The sequence below is a fragment of the Bombus vancouverensis genome, chromosome 1 (genome assembly GCF_051014615.1).
Source record: "Bombus vancouverensis nearcticus chromosome 1, iyBomVanc1_principal, whole genome shotgun sequence".
NCBI classification, from domain to species: Eukaryota; Metazoa; Arthropoda; class Insecta; order Hymenoptera; family Apidae; genus Bombus; species Bombus vancouverensis.
Genome location: NC_134911.1, coordinates 13,565,962 through 13,582,094, shown reverse-complemented (window position 1 = coordinate 13,582,094; position 16,133 = coordinate 13,565,962).

Genomic DNA, 16,133 nt, shown 5'->3' with positions numbered 1-16,133 from the left:
ACGGAAAACTAGACATTGTCAAGCGTTTGTGACGTATTGCGCGTAAAAGCGTGATTAATCGGCTTTGTTTGCAAGGATATTCGGAAAATCGTTCGCTTCTGTTCACTGTAGGATTCGTATCAACGGGGAATGTGATTTAAAACTTCCATAGATGATAAATGGAAAAGTTGAATGTTCTTATCTTGTAAATTTAACACGAAGTAGATTTTTGAAAGAAATTTAATTTCATTTACTTGACGACCGAAACTTCAAAGATTAATGCAAGAAACTCCAAATGAACGTTTAATAACATTATCGCGGTAACTTTTCATACTGTTTTCTTAATGTATAAAGACTATAACAGAATAATAAATATTATAAAGAGGAATATTCCAAAAATTAGAAACACGAAAAACATTTCAACGACTCGACTAAAAATAATTAATCACACTGCGAAAAATACAATGTCTTGAAAAGTTCATAAAACCGTAGTGTCTGAATAAAAGAAGAAATAGTTGCGAACGTATTAAAAAAATTCTTAACAAAACGAATAGAATTCGATCACGTTGAAACGAAACGTTATATCAACCTAACCTTGGTCCTCAATGAGCTAATAAACCTCCGGTAAGCTACTAGAAACAACGTGGTCGTTCATTCTGCGTGTAATAACCGAAGAATTATCCATAATGGGGGCCGAATTTACGGTGGCTCGATTGTCTCGCAGCTGATCCAAGCACTATGTCACCTAACCCCCCGTAAATATACAATGGGACCTGGATAATCTGCAGTAGGGTAGCCGCGTTATTCGTCATAAGAGGCAGCGAACATGTGCGCGATGATGCCCGGTTACCGATTCGAGGATAAAGACTCATACGCATAATCCTACCGCAGATACACGTATGTATAACGGATAGGAAGAACAGAATCGGAGAACGGTTCGAACGATCATCAATTACACAGTGCCGGACTGGTTCTCCCTGCGCGTAAGCCGTACGCCGATCCGGTAATCGATGCAATATTAATAAACCGCGATTAGCATGTGCGAAAAATGGATCGTGAACCGATCAATCGTGTGATTAATGATCCCGTGCTGGCCGCGTGTACCTACCGTTTGCAGAGCTTTCGGAATCCGCTGAATCGTCGAATCGTAAAATTAATAAATGACTCTGATCAACGGGCACCGATACTCGTTACCCGATCATGGGTTACCGGCCGTCACTCGCGTGGCTGTTTAATATAGAAATGGGAATTAATATCGATTCACGGGCACCTTGTTCCCTGTCTATCCAATGATCATTACTCAGTGATAATTCTAGCATGACTTCGTGTGCCTAGTACTGGTACCGATTCTAGTACTGGTTCGACGAATGATCATGTTATTACCAGTTGTACTAGATACCCTCCAGACGGTAATAAAACCTGCCTGTGTTCAACATTGACGTTGGATATACATAAGTTTCCAACGTTATCGTCTATTACATATTACCTGTAGGTATTCTCGAGTGGCAAATTTTCCTGTCTGTTTCCTGGCTAAAGCCACTTACCGCTTGACGTGTTCATTAAGAAAATTGTATAATTCTAGTAATCCTTTAAAACGCAACGAAACTCTATCATCGACAGCAGTGTAATCCGAAAAATCAACACTCTGAATCCTCCATATAAAACTGTTCTTTGTGAATGAATTAAAGAGATAGAGAGAGAACCGCGAATTTCCATGAATTACATGGGCAAACAGGAGGACCTGAATACCATCGACGAAGAGGAGGGTCAAACTGAACGAAAACGAGGGTCAAAATGACGAATCCGTGACAATCAATTATCGAGTCGCGTGGCAAAGGGAGTGACAGAGAATATTTCAGTCGATATGTGACTAATCCCGGATTCGGGGATCGATGCAATATTAATAACCGACGATTAACGTGCCCGCTAAAATATACGCTTCTATTATTCCGAGCGTAGCAGGGATAAACAAGATTCGCTGGTTCTCTTTCTGCATTTGGGGCCATGGATCGCCCCGCGTGCAGATCCCCATGGGCTCGTGACAGATGCGTGGGTGGGGCGACGAATATCGAGCACGCACACGTGCATCGTCTCGCTCGGTTCGCACAGTTCTAAGTAGGGATTACGAAGAACGTGAAAGAAGAAAAGGAACGGAGAACTGATGGCAGACCCGTTGCCGTTCCCTTAGACCCGTATTCGCCTCTCCAGCGGTGTTCCAACGATTTTTTCTCCGCGCTGCTCTGACCACGTCCGTAATGATCGGGACTGGCACCTACAGTGCATGCAGAATCGTCTTGACAGCCTGGAAATAAATTTCGTGTTGGCCCCTTTTTTATCCTGTTCGTGGACCAGTGCGAACGCACGACGATGCACTAGCGTGCACCGGCTTCAAATTGATTTCAATTTTCAACAGTCTCGGGTGTCAAATGAACGAGAACTGTTTGTGTGTTCATTTAATAATCTCATTATCAACCGCATGGGTCATTGTCGATTAGACGGCTCTGAAAAGATTTCTCGCGCGGTTTCCATTATGGCGAGTTATGTACGTCATGTACGTTGTTAAGATTAATAATGTAGGATATAGATATAATAAATTATCGAATTTATTTCAAAGTACCGAAGAAAAAATTCTTTAATTACTACGGCTGATAGAAAAGTTTACAAACGGTAGAAAATAATGGATCTTGTCAGCAGTTAGAACGTATCAAATGATTTTATAACGATATTTTATAAGGTAATTGATTCCGATACGTGTTTCTAATATCTAGTTATCTAGATCGAGCTGTCAATACGTACATTATTCGACTTCGAACGTAGTCAGACATGCATCACGAAATCGACCACGAGTTTGATCTGTGCCATGACTCAACCATAGTATCAACCTCGACATTACCATATAGTGTAACTGCAATAAAACCAAAGAATCAAGGACCAACCTCTCCAATTCTATTTCGATACCAACGTATTCTACTGACGAACGCATCGCTAACTCGAGATTTAATCGTCGTCAGGATTCAACTGACCGTTTTAATAATCGTTATTTACCGCCAACGCTGAAGAGAAATGGGACGAAATTTCGACGAGACGGATCCATCCGATAAATCCAACTTCTTCGATGGTGACTTCGATACCGACATTTCTGGCACGTTTCGATAGTTTTCCTTTATACGGTCGACTAGGTCTACGGGAGATTGTCTCTCAGCGACTGCCGTGTATTGCTTGACGATTTCGTATCGAGCCAGTAGACCGTGTGAAAGGGGCCTATCTGTGGTCGCTTGTTTGGTGGTTCGACCGATTGTTCATCCGACTCTGATCGTAGCAGCGTGTGAACGAGGCTCGAGTACTCCGCGCAGATTTCATTGCGTTCTTTTCGTGCTTTGCTCTTTCCCATTTATTTTTTGTAGCATCGTAATTTCGAGTAAACGCGAAAATGGGATTCGTGTAAAGTGATAAGAAACTGAACGAAGTGAGGAATTCGGAGAATGTACGCTTAAGGTGGAATGCACAGTGTCGTGTAAAAAGTGCAAATGACAAGAACGAGCATAGTGTATGTGAAATATTTATGACTGCAATGTGACTAAAGCGCAAGAAAGTTCTGGATGAATAGTTGAACTGTGTGAGTCATTTACATTATTCGAATCTATTGCGTTTGTTCTTAAAATTGTACAACAGTCCTAAAATTATATAATTCCTGAATTCGCCGTTATTCGTCATTGCGTTTAATAAATTGCTAGTCGTTTATCACACTTAATAATTCCTCCACATGTTCTCCTTTTACTTGAACGAAACAATGATCGGTTAATCGAATTTATATGTACAATGGCTTCATTTTGTCAAAGCAATTGGTCAAGCAGTGGAAAACGCCAGCCACAATTCATATTTCATGTACATTTTAGACGATTAATTATAGTCAGGTTTCCGGTCTGGTTGGTCGTAAAGAACGGGCCTTTCCAATCTCGCCTCGGAAACGGTAATCTAAAGCGATACGCGAGTAGAAATCGTCGAAAAGTCATTCCGCTTTCGCTTCTTTTCCCTCGGTCAAGCCAGCTCGTTTATCATCGGTTTAAGCCGCGTGCGTTTGCAGTAAATTGCACTCCACGCTGCAGCGTCATGCCAGACGGTGATATAGCGTTTTCCCGCCTTGCTACCGCCAATCAATGCGCCGGAAATTGACCGTCTAACGGCCGTGCACAGTGCGTGTACCTTCTTTGTAGCTCGTTTCTTCTTTTTTAATCAAATGCAAGATGCTCGACCGATGGTTTACAGGTGTTCGAACATCCAGCGTCTATGTACGTACATTTCTGATACGCCAGTGGAAACTCGATCGTGTTAAACCGAATGGTACGAAGATTTTTATATTACCGTTATCATTCTGCGGTGATGTTTGAAGTTTGTTCTTTATAGAAAAGAAGAGGATGCATTGCGTTTGATCGATAATAGAAACAATCTTAGGTAAGAATAGGCTAAGAACATAATGATAGCTTTCCTTCTGTTTGATGTTGTATATCTATCTATAGATAGATAACGGATAATCAAGATCGCGGTTAACGACAGTTCAACGATCTTTCCATCAAAGTTTCTCAAATCACAGACTTGCAACGCGAGTATCTAGGAAAAACGCGAGATCTATCAATTTTCGTTATACGAGCACGATGTTTGGATTCCGACAACCATGAAATAGGTAGATGACGACGTCTGCTTGGCTACAGCGTGGAAGCTGATAATTGTATCGCGTCACGATTTACCGAGTACCTTATTAATCGATATGACAAGTTAATGTGGCAATAGCATTCTCAAAAAGATCAGCAGACGAGCCATCCAGTCCGCAAACAAGTCGTCTGATTAGCATTACTCTCACGATACATTGACGAACGAATCGCGGCCGCTCCGTTTGCTCGTGACGTAACTACTCGTCGATTCTGTTCCCTGTCGATCTACGGCTCCACCCCGTCCGTCTCGCTTTAAAATAACTTTGCCGCGCCTCGCCCGCCGGGCAAAAACGTAAAAAGAAAGGATCGTCAGCCGACGTCAAAGAGAGGAGCGCTCTGTTTGAGATGAGTCCCCGCATTCCCCGCGTGTTCCACGCACCGCAATATGCGTGTGCACCGACGGCACCGTTTGCTACGGCGACGTTCGATAAACGTATCGCGCGGAGTTATTTCATTTTCGGCCGAGTCATGTGTAAAATATCAAATAAAACGCGCGCGCTGTTTATTTAAGTGGCCGTTCGTGGCCACGGCCTTGCGGAGGTCGGGGCGGTGGCGAACGCCAGGGGTTGGATTTTCGGTGCTAGGGGAGAAAACGTTAATATCGCGCGCTACCCGCTTTCGAGCGAGTTGCCGGCTTCACAAAGTGAGCGAGTGTTGACACTAGCCGCTCACTCCACCCCCGCTCTTTGGTCCCATCCCTCTGGCCCTTCGCTCAGCCACCCTTTGCCAGTCTGTATCCACCTTCCGTACGCAACCCTAACACCGACCGAACCACCTCCTACGTTACCACATCCGACTTTGCCTGACTGTTCTAACTCTCACCTCGTTTAAAAAAGAAAGAAAGAGAATGTAAAAAGGAGAAGAGGAACTAGAACCATTCGCTTACTCTCTCTTCTTCTTCCATCTATTCTTCTCGTGCTTTTTTGTCTTTTATTCTAGCAAGCCGAACCGCCCGCTCGGCTATAATTACTTTCGCACTCTATTTTTTTCGACGGTCAACTGCGAAGCCTCGCACGAAACTGACCGCGTAACGATCAATCGTTTCTGCGCGAGCGACTCGTGCGTCGCGAACGTGCACGAGAACGCGCTTCCTTTCGTTTTTCTTTCACGCGTGGAATCGGAGGGTGTGGTTTCGGAGCAGACCCCTTCGTCCGACGAGTTCCTCGTTCGCAGCTTTTGTGTTGCACGCGCGTCGGATTCGCGTCACGGAAGGGCTCGTTATAAACAGCCGCCCGTCTCTCGAATTTTTCGATTCGATTATGAACGCGTCGCATTAACGAGAACCGTGTTGATTACACACGATCCAACGAGGACCGGTCGGATTGGTTCCCCCCGTCTGGTAGCTTTCAGTCCGTAACTATCCAATTACGCGGCTTAATTTCTTCGGCTTTGGCCGAACTTCCACTCCGAAGAACCGGAGTATGGTATCTTCGTGAAATCCACCGGCATAAATATAAATTCCCTTTTAAAGTCACCGCAAAATGGAGTGGCGTGTGCTAGCGGGCGAACGGATGCGCGCGCGCGCACACCCAGAAAAATTGAAAAATATATCAAAGCGTCCGTCCACGAGTCGAGGCATAAATTTCCCGTAGGTATTTGCATAGGTGGAGAGGCGCTCGCGCGCAACAGCCGCACGTTTTCTGTAGGTCGGACCTAGCCAGGCGATGGAGAACCGACAGGGCAGAAAGAGGTGGAGAGAGGCGAAAGAGGAGAGACGCCGCGGGGTCGGCCGACACGGTCAAAGAAGACGAAATTAAATTAATATAATCTCTACCGGCAGCAGCCGCGCATTCGCCGCGGCAGAGGCAACAAATTATAATGCCATAATTGAAAATGTTCTGTACTGCGTGCGAGCGCGGCACGGTGCCTTCGTGCCCGGCGTGGCACGAAAATTTCAATTTCCCGGTCCTCGTAAATCTGAGGTGAAGTAATTATTGTATTCCGCCGACGCTTTCTTAGACCATTCACACCCCCGTCGTCCCGACCGACGCCCGAGAAAAGCATTTCGCGCGTCAGCTCGACGACCATGGGCGTAACTAGCGCTAGCTGCTCTTTCCGACTAACCCTTACGAACAATGCCACCCGTTGGTTAAAACGCCGCGTGAAACTTTGCCGAGTCTTCTCTTCTGTCTTCGTCGGCGATCGTTCCGAGGTGCGTGGAAACTTGTAAGCTGTTAGTCTTGCTTTTCTTCCTCGCTTCTCGAATCCTCGACTTAATAGACGCTTCGTATCTGCTTCCTGTGTTTCATATTTATTTTATTTCTAGTTCCATTTCTATTTCGTAGCATTTTAGTATTTTATTTTTCTTTTTCATAGTATATCTTGTATGCGCAATAAATCCGTAATATTTAATAATTCTGAAGATTATTTTCAAAAATATGTAATTTAACGAACGTATTAATTACCAGCGCAGCTTACTATATACATTCCTTTGCAACGGTGAATATGAATTTCCCGCGAGTTCTCTGTCGAGCTGTTTAAATAGATCGCGTCTAGATCGACGTCTCCGAGGACGACAGATCGAACAACGTCGTTCATTCTTCCACCATCCCAGTGATCGTTAAAACGATCGTTTTCCAGATACGCCACCCAAGTACCATCTAGTTGGTGAACCTCGACACGGATTCATTCGTGTCGACATTCGCACCAGCGACATTCGACACCTTCCACAGCGGGAAAGCTCACTGTCTCGACGGCGTAGTCGTTTGTTAATCGCAGACAGCTTTCACGCGGTCGTCGCATTTAATTTTATAATGAGTTCTAACGGCACCTCGATGCCATTCACGCGACTTGGATTGTCTGAGATCGGAATCGACGCGACGAAGAAAAGACACGTGACAAACGTCGTTAAAAAAGAAAACAACGAGGAGGCAGGGGATGGAAGTATAATTTAAAAGAGCATTAAAAAAATACGTCGCGGAAATAGGGCGAAGAAGAAAGAAAAGAGAAAGAAGGTAAGGAAGAAAAAACGGCGAGGGAAGCGTCGAAGAAGATAGAAGAATATTCCGTGGCTTCTGTGCGCCTGGTTCCCTCTCTTTTTTTTCTTTACTTATTCTCCGCCTCCGCTCGATATCACGTAATACCGGTCCGGTTGATCAACAACTGGCGCAAGATGGAGCAGCCAGGCCCGATATTACGCCAATGAATTCTCTCTGCTTTCGAGAGTACAACTCTGTTCAAACTTTCTAGCGGCGTTTCTCCGCCGTCCACCGTAGCTGCTCTGCCCCTCGCGCCGATTAAGCAAATTAAATTTCTCCCGGGAAATGGCAACGAAGAAATCACGGCCTGTGCCTTCGTCCCCGCGCGTTTTAACATCGTTAGCGTTGGTTCCACGCGCGTCGTATCGAACGTCGCGTCGGCCCGCCGCGCCGCTACGATTTCGAACAGCCGATAAAAGTAGCGCGCCACCAAGAATGCGAACAGAACGGACGAAACTTGCCTCTTATTCGAAACTCCGTTACATCTTACCGTCTTGCTATCGCCTATCGTATCGAGACGCGATAAGAACGTCGACGACGGTTGTTGCTTCTTTTAAAAAAGTTTTTCGCTCATTCACTACGGAACGTGATTGTTCGCGATTGGACTCGGAATTCTAGCACCGACGCATTAGCATTCCCGTTGAGTTACACTTCTCCTTCCCCTTCTTCTTCTTCTTCTTCTTCTTCTTCTGCTTTTTCTTCTTCTTCTTCTTCTCTTTCTTCTTCGTCTTCTTCGTTGTCTGTGACAGGCGATAGCGAGGTCTTTATTTACAAGCTCGCCCAACCGTAAAAATATGGAAATGTATTTAAAAAAAGTTCCATGGTTCGAGACGAATGTATCACGATCGTACCGCGGAACGTTTACAAGCGTCGCACGCTAAGACACGTGTAGCGTTAATCGATTATAATTTATACGCGTCCCTCGAGCTCGCGTGTATCTTCTTCGACCGTAGGCGGCCCGCTGTTTCTTTTTATTAGAGGCGGGGAAAGAGAGAAGAGAAAAAAAGAAATTGCCGTGCTGGCCGCAGTACGAACGATTTCCCGACGTGGCATTGCTCGGCCTGCGCGCTTGCGGACTCGCCTCGAATTGATTTATCGATCGTTTTCGCGCGACGGCGTTGGCGTTTACCGCAAACATTCGTATACAAATACGAATATAGGTCGTCGTATAGTCGGCTCGTACAGTTAAACGCGTCTACACTCGCCGCGCTCTATTATACTCGACTTTTGACTCCTGGTTAATCCGCTCCGAAGTTCGTCTCGTTTGGATCCGGATTTCTTGGGAATTCCAACATGAAGTTTCAGTTTCGTCGCCGATGAATGATCAGCAAAACTTTGCCGTCCAACTGCTCGTAAATACCCACCAAAGTGTTTAACGATATAGACGTGGACATTCGCAGAGGTCCAGGATATTTTATATTTTAATTGCACGTATACAAGTTACAATCACAAGGGAATAAATTCCCTCTCCGAGTCCCTATCAAGTGTGAAACAAATCCCACCCCTCTCTGCCGCAGGCCACAAAGGGAAACAAAGGTGTAAAACGGAAGAACGAATTTATGGAACGATCATTGGATAGGCGGAGAGAAAGAGAGACTGTTGTCCGGCCGGTTTACGAGGCGGCTAGTGAGACGAAGCACGTGCTGGAGGAAGGCGCGACGACAAATTCAATTTCGCGGAATTAGCCGGCGGTACATGCAAATTGGCACGAAATGAACTCTGTTATATTGTATTAGGCGTCCAGCTGGAATTTCGAAGGGAAAACAGAGTGACGGCTGCCGTGGGGACGAGATAATTGAGGACTGAGACATGCAGATCCGCTAATGAGAGGGCTTGTGTCGTCGAACGCCACCGCCGCGGTACCTTTCTTCTCTCGTTTCTCTTTCTTTTAACCGGTCCTTCCTTCGTTCTATTCCTCGTTTTACGTGGCCCGTACGACTCTTCCATTTGGCCGGCGTCGCTGCCTCTCTGTCCCTTCCGCCACTGGCTTTCCGGTTGGTCGAACGGCCAACCTTCTTCCTCTTGTCCACCGCGAAATGCTCCTCGACGTACATTTAAATTTCATAGGGAACCCTCCATTCGTTCGTCGCGAATTCACGATCCCTCTTGATCTCGCTATGGCCGTCGTTTCTCTACTCGTCCTTCGTCGTCTTTCGACGATTCCTTTTGAATTTCTTTGGAACCGCTGCGAATGAGTAAGTAGTCCTGTCTCTAAGAAATTACGACGATCTTTCATCCGCGATGGCTGACGGTCTTGCGCCCGGCCTAGCGCCGCGCCGCCACTCGCGCGCCGGATTATCAATTGAAATCCACCTTAAGCGGCACACCAGTTACAGCCTTGTTAAGAAACTTCGCCGCCATAAATTTCGGCAAACCGTTTCCACGGTTTGCTTATAAGCGGTTATTCGTCGTTCGTGTTGGAGAAGAAGCGACCCCGGCTACGATTTAATTAACGATTTCTTTCGGCGCGCCACGGGAAGCCCGCCGGCTCTTACAAACCCTCCTTTCATAACATTTTTTCAACGTGACCGATCCGTGGATCCCAACATGATTCGGAGGAAAGTTTATACGTTCGTACGGCAAGAAGGTCTAAATATTTGGATACTCTTTCTTTCCGCTCTGTCGGTCCTAGTTACGAGGTATAAAAAGAACGGAAATAAAATTTCCACGATTTTCGTTAATACGTTTAAAATTTAAATTGTTTCTATGGTAGTTTTATAATTACATATTTAGCTTCACAGATTACGCTGTTACGTTTATAGATATGCGTCATTTTATTCGAAAACTATCCTTATCGACGTTTCAAGATAGATGTAAAAATCACAGCAAATCTAAATCTAGTTCTAAGGTAATTTAGAATTGAAAAGAATAGCGAAAATTCGTGGAGTGGAAGGGGAAAGACTGGGGAATAAAAATGTACTAGTACAAATAGAAGAAAATATTTCAGCAACGCTGGTACGAAATTACGAAGAATTTCTAACTTTCAAGCTCTTAAACCCTGGTAAAATTTTTCGCCACATAAGAAGGGAAGAAGAAGAGTGAAGTAGAAAACGCATAACGACACGCGTTTGTTCTCATTAACCGGTTTAAACGGCCGTGCCAGTTGAAAAATGAACCTATTAGAATTTTCATGATATCCACGTAGACACTTGGCTTGCCTTTTATTCGGACGATCTCTGTCTCCTCGGTAGTTCTGGTCTCTGTCCTCGTGGCGGCGAGGTGGCCGCGACATCTTGGGATTCCGGATTGGCCACGTTGATCTCGCATTAGTCTCGTAGCTAATTAAAACAGGTAATGCCAGGTACGTAGACGCACACTGAAACGAGGCGGCCGTGAAATAAAAGAGAACAGAGCGAAGGATGAAAGGGAGAAAGAAGAGGGACGCGCGGCACAATATCTTGAGAACCCGCCCTAACCCATCTGCGGGACTGCGAGAGACGAGTTGTACGCCGGAGCTGTCTCGTGCGTTAATTAGCGACCAGGACCGCGCGTTTATTTCGACCGTGCTAATGAGTATTTGAGTAATGTCTCTCCCCGTCCTTTCCCTCCCTGTCCTCCGCTCGATCCTGACATTGACGCACTTCTTTGCCCGAAGTAAATTAACAATTACCACGGAGGTGGGTGGCTCGAATGCCGAGATAAAGAAGAGTGACCCCCGAGAGGGGGTGAGAGGAGTGGAGCGGGAACGACGTTGTCAGGGTGAGAAGTGCAAGGGTATCGGTGATTACCGAATAAAGATAGATGAAGGCTCCATTCCTTTTTTATCTCAGGTAGGACGTGCTGAATAATATATAGAATATCATGGGTAAGTGCAATCCGAGGATATTATAGAAGCAGAGACTTTCAGAAAGGTTCTGTATAGCAAAGTAAATAATTAGATTGATTATTATTAGAGTGTAATACATCGAAGTGTTTAACGACGTTATCTCAAACTCCCTTATAGGGTTTATCGATCTACCTAACCTCCGAGTTCAAATGTACATTCTAATTTACATCTCGCATTCAAAGGTACCTTCGAACGTGCATCGAAGCAGGACGAAGATTTTCCGAAGGCAAATTCGGATCAGCTGGATTCGGTGTTAGACGAATCCTCGCTCGTGAAAATTAGAAGATCCATACACATTTGCATGCTAATATGATTTCCAGGACCCACTCAGCGTGCTTTGGCAGATTAGCAGGAGGCTTCCGTGTAGCCGTGCTCTGGTATTTTAGCAACGGCCATGGAAACGTTAGCGATGGCGATATAACACGCCTGCCTCGGGCGTCGTAGTTCACGAAGTAGCGCCGGAATTGGAAGGAAGGTAATTCACGAATAGCTGATTCAACGTTTCCACAGTTGCGTTTAAACGAACGTTCCTCGCCCTTGAAGCTCGCTCGTGCCCGGTTCGTGGATCTCGCGCGTATTTTGTCTCAAGGATACGTTAAAAGTGTCCGGAGACATGGCGGTGCGTGTTCGCCCGCTAATTCTATTACAGCTCAACGAACGAGCTTCCTCCTCATGCTCGATGACTTTTTTCCGCGAAGCACGCGTGGGCTGTCGATCGATAATTGCTCATTTCGGTTCGCTTCTTTCTCGATTCGTGCCCTCGTAAGCGGCACTTGGCCGAACAATGCGTGACATCTCAAAGGAAGAGCGCGGTTCGTGGAACGAAAATTACGTGCATCGAGACTCACGGGCCCGTAATGCGCTTCAGTTTCACGAGCGTCGAGCATCGAAGATTCACTTGGCTGTGTGACAGGGGAAAAGGTCGCGCGCGTTATCATTGAAATACCGTCGAGCGGAAAAAAAGGGAGCTCGGCCGCTCGTGCAGTCACGACCGGAACTCATCGCAGCAAGTTAATTCGCCAAGGGCCTCTTTCAACCCCCTTGCCCACTCCGTGCGTGGCTACGAAGAAAAAAATCGACACTGTTACCCTTCGAAGAGCTGTCACGCGCCACGATTTGCCTTTCGCATGGCGATGAGTTTCCCTTAGGTTGTCACGTCGCTAGCCTACCTCGAAAAATATTTTTCCTCGAATCTTTACCGAATTGCGAAAGTTTGCTTTAATAAAGTTCCTTCGAGAAAGAAGTTTCGACCGTTGGAAATTCCTTGTAAATATTAGACCGTAACTCTAGTTAGCATTAAGTTACGTTGGAAGGTTTACGCACGGTTAAAATAAGAAAACGTGTCTGTGTTTATGTGAAACAAACGGGGAAAGAATTCCGTTAAAATTCACAGTGAGTTACGTAAGGCCGGGCTTGTGAAACTTTACTGAGCCGCTATAATAGCGCGAATAAAATTTCCGGCATTGTTTTCTGTCGTTAAGACATTTTAATATCGAAAAATTAATTTCTTCATTTCTGAATTTAAGAAGTTCGAAAACGCGAAAGTTTGAAACGAAAATATCCAGATATTCAGACGAAGCGTACGTAATGCATCGCATTTTTAGCGAACTTCTTAGTGATACCGAGGCATTCATGGATTACAGCCACGAAATACCGAAACAGCGTGAATTCGTTCCGAAACACCTCCTCGGTTAGGAAGTTTCGTCGAACTAGCGTCTTTCGAGTTAGGAGCGAACTCGACGGCAAACTCTGCTAGATTTTTCCCCGTGATTTGTCGGGAAAGTATCGGAGAAAAGGGGTCTCGCGCTAGCTTGCTCGTTCTCGAAAAGGCAGACGCAGTTTCCTGGAAGATTAATTCGCCAGGGTCCAGCAAATAAGTGAAAAGTAGGCTGGCGCAAGTTCCTACTGCTGCTCGTTCCGATATTTCGAATCTTTGCTCCGTATCTTGTTACCTTTCCTAACCAAACCAGACTAAAATACGGTCCATCAAAAACTACCAAACATTTCAATTCACAGCTTGATGCTTGCGATTTACCAGTAGAATTCTACGTTTTGCAAACTTTCAAAACAGATTACATATTTATTACGGTGAATATTTTAAACGCCGAGGATTTCGAGCGAGATACGTAAGAACGTAAAATAGGTCAGAGCACTGGAAGCTTGAGCAGTTACCACGATTCTAGTCCACTACCTATTGATTTTCTTATTTTTAGCAGTGACGCCAGGAAGTAAAGCGTAGCATATAGAGAAAAAACAGGACGAGTCGAAAATTGCAATTGCGTTGCCGTCACGAACGTCGCGTCGCTGCGGATCGAAGACAGATTTCATTCTCAATTTCCCTTGTTCGAGCTTCGTTTCTTCCCAATTACCGACCAGGTACGCGACTTTATAGACTACCTAGGTTCTATTTCTAGGCTGGTGGATAAATAACGAGACGCTATTCCAGGATCGAATGAGTTTGCACTGGTCTGTCCCTTCTTCTTCTTCTTCTTTCTCCGCCTACTCTTCTTCCTGTTCGTTCTCCAATTCTTTCCCAGTCTTCCTGCACGTTGTTCCATTGATAAATGGAGAGGAGAAGCTCTAGATCCTCTGGAAGGAGGCTCGCGATGGGCATAGCTCACTCTGTATCGGCTCATGCCATCTTCGAGTTCCTTCTCCTTTCTCTTGGTTGGTCCGCCGTTAACGAGCTACGAGAACGGGGCCTCGAATCGGCGAACAACGCGGTCGGTCTGATGGACGTTCGAATTGGAAACTACGAGCCCAGATAGTCCTCGTTGGTTATCGTGCTGCGGGACCGTTCGAACCCAAGATTTAGACGGAATTCAGATAAATGGCATTTTGTTTGTCGACTCGCGATCCGCCACTTAAAGATTCCTTCGATCACTGTAACTTCCTTTATCCCAATAAGTAATACCTGTATTTCACTGAGAATCTCGTCCGCGTTACTGAGAACGACGAGCATTGGAAAATTAGGAAATAATTTCACTTTACTTTCGTCGATGGAAAAGAACGCAGAAAAGAACGAAACGTTCGAGGAAGCAACGAGGAGAAAAACGGGACCAGCGCAGGTCTGTCGATAATCGCGACTCGTCAAGCACGAAGAACGATCGAATCGATCTAAGGCGAGGAGACAACGTTCACGAATATCGGTGAAAACAGAGACTCGGAGGGGCAGGTTTTTTTGAGGACGTTTCCATGTGTTCGACTAACGAGCCGTCGAAACGAGAATTTAGTTTAATGGCCGAACGAAGCGAGTTCGGTCGCTTATCTGGTCGTGCGACGTCTTTCTTGTACGACGTCCTCGTTACCTTAGCTGCAATTGACACGTTCGAATCTATACGACACGCTGCCGGACAGTACACGAGAAGCAGTTTAGCCGATCAGCCGTTCCCCATTGTTTTTTGCCCCTTTTCGCGGCCAGTTCGCACGAAATCCAACTCTCATTCTCCTCCTCCTTCGTTCTTCCTTTGTGAACGAGGCCACGGGGCGTAAATTATGCCCCACAACCGTCAATTACGATTCCGTTCGGGAAATAAGCTCGCGAGATCGCACTCGTTAAACACGTCCGCTTAAACGCCCGCCTATATACGTTACGTACACGGACGCCAGTTACACTGTGTACGATGGACGCGCAACGACGCCTCTATAATGCGTCACGGCGAGCCACGTCGCGTTTCGTCGCATGCTGATGACAGTGCAGATTGTCGGACGAGTATGTGTCCAGTGCCGCCCATGTTTTGCATATGCCATGAATGCGTGTGCCGCGTTTCTACGTACGCCTGGCCCATCCTTCGTCGAGTGTCGTCGTTGCGTAAATAATCCTAACTGGCGAACTCTCGCTTTGCTTCGAGCCTTGGATCAAGAGTAAGAAGAAGGAGGAGAGAGAAAAGAAAGAGAGAAGGTCGATCCTTCTAAGCGAGCAGTTCTCGTTGATTCGCGGTCAGATATCTTTTCGGGGGGAATTGGTGTTTCTTTTGCTCCTCGCGTGGGATTCGGGCCGATGCAAAGTATCCGGTCAGGTAGTTCGAATCTGGGGCCATGAATAATGAAATTTGGTAATTTGGCTGCTTGTCTGCTCGTTTGGTTGAGAAATTGGTGTAGCTTCGTTTGTACAGGTGATTCGTAACGCCTGTGATTCGGCTTGGATTATTTAGATTTAATCTTGGAAGCTTCGTATATTGGCGAGAGAAATTCGGGTTTAGAATGTTGGAGCCACTCGTTCCCTCTTTTTGGAATACGAGTAATGAGTAGCTCACGTGACAGCATATGGTCGGAGCGACGATTAAGAGCGACGACTTCATCAGCACGGTCAAGCGAGACAATAGGACAGGTGTCAGTCCAGCCGGAGACAAGCCGAGAGAACGGACAAACTGGCATCGATCTATTATTCCAAAACGTTGTTAATACAATGGACGTTGCGTCAGATTTGTCCCGTGAACGTTGACGAACGAATTACCCGGTGGGACCGTTTCCGTGGAATTCTGACCTCTGGCGCCACCGCGCGGTCGAGCTTCCAAGCTGAAGCTTGCATCGATTTTATCCAAATACGATGCACTTCGTCAACTTCGTCGTCAATTTTGTGGCGAATTAAACGATCAATGGGAACGACGCATCGTCGAGGCAACACCATCGAAAACGAAA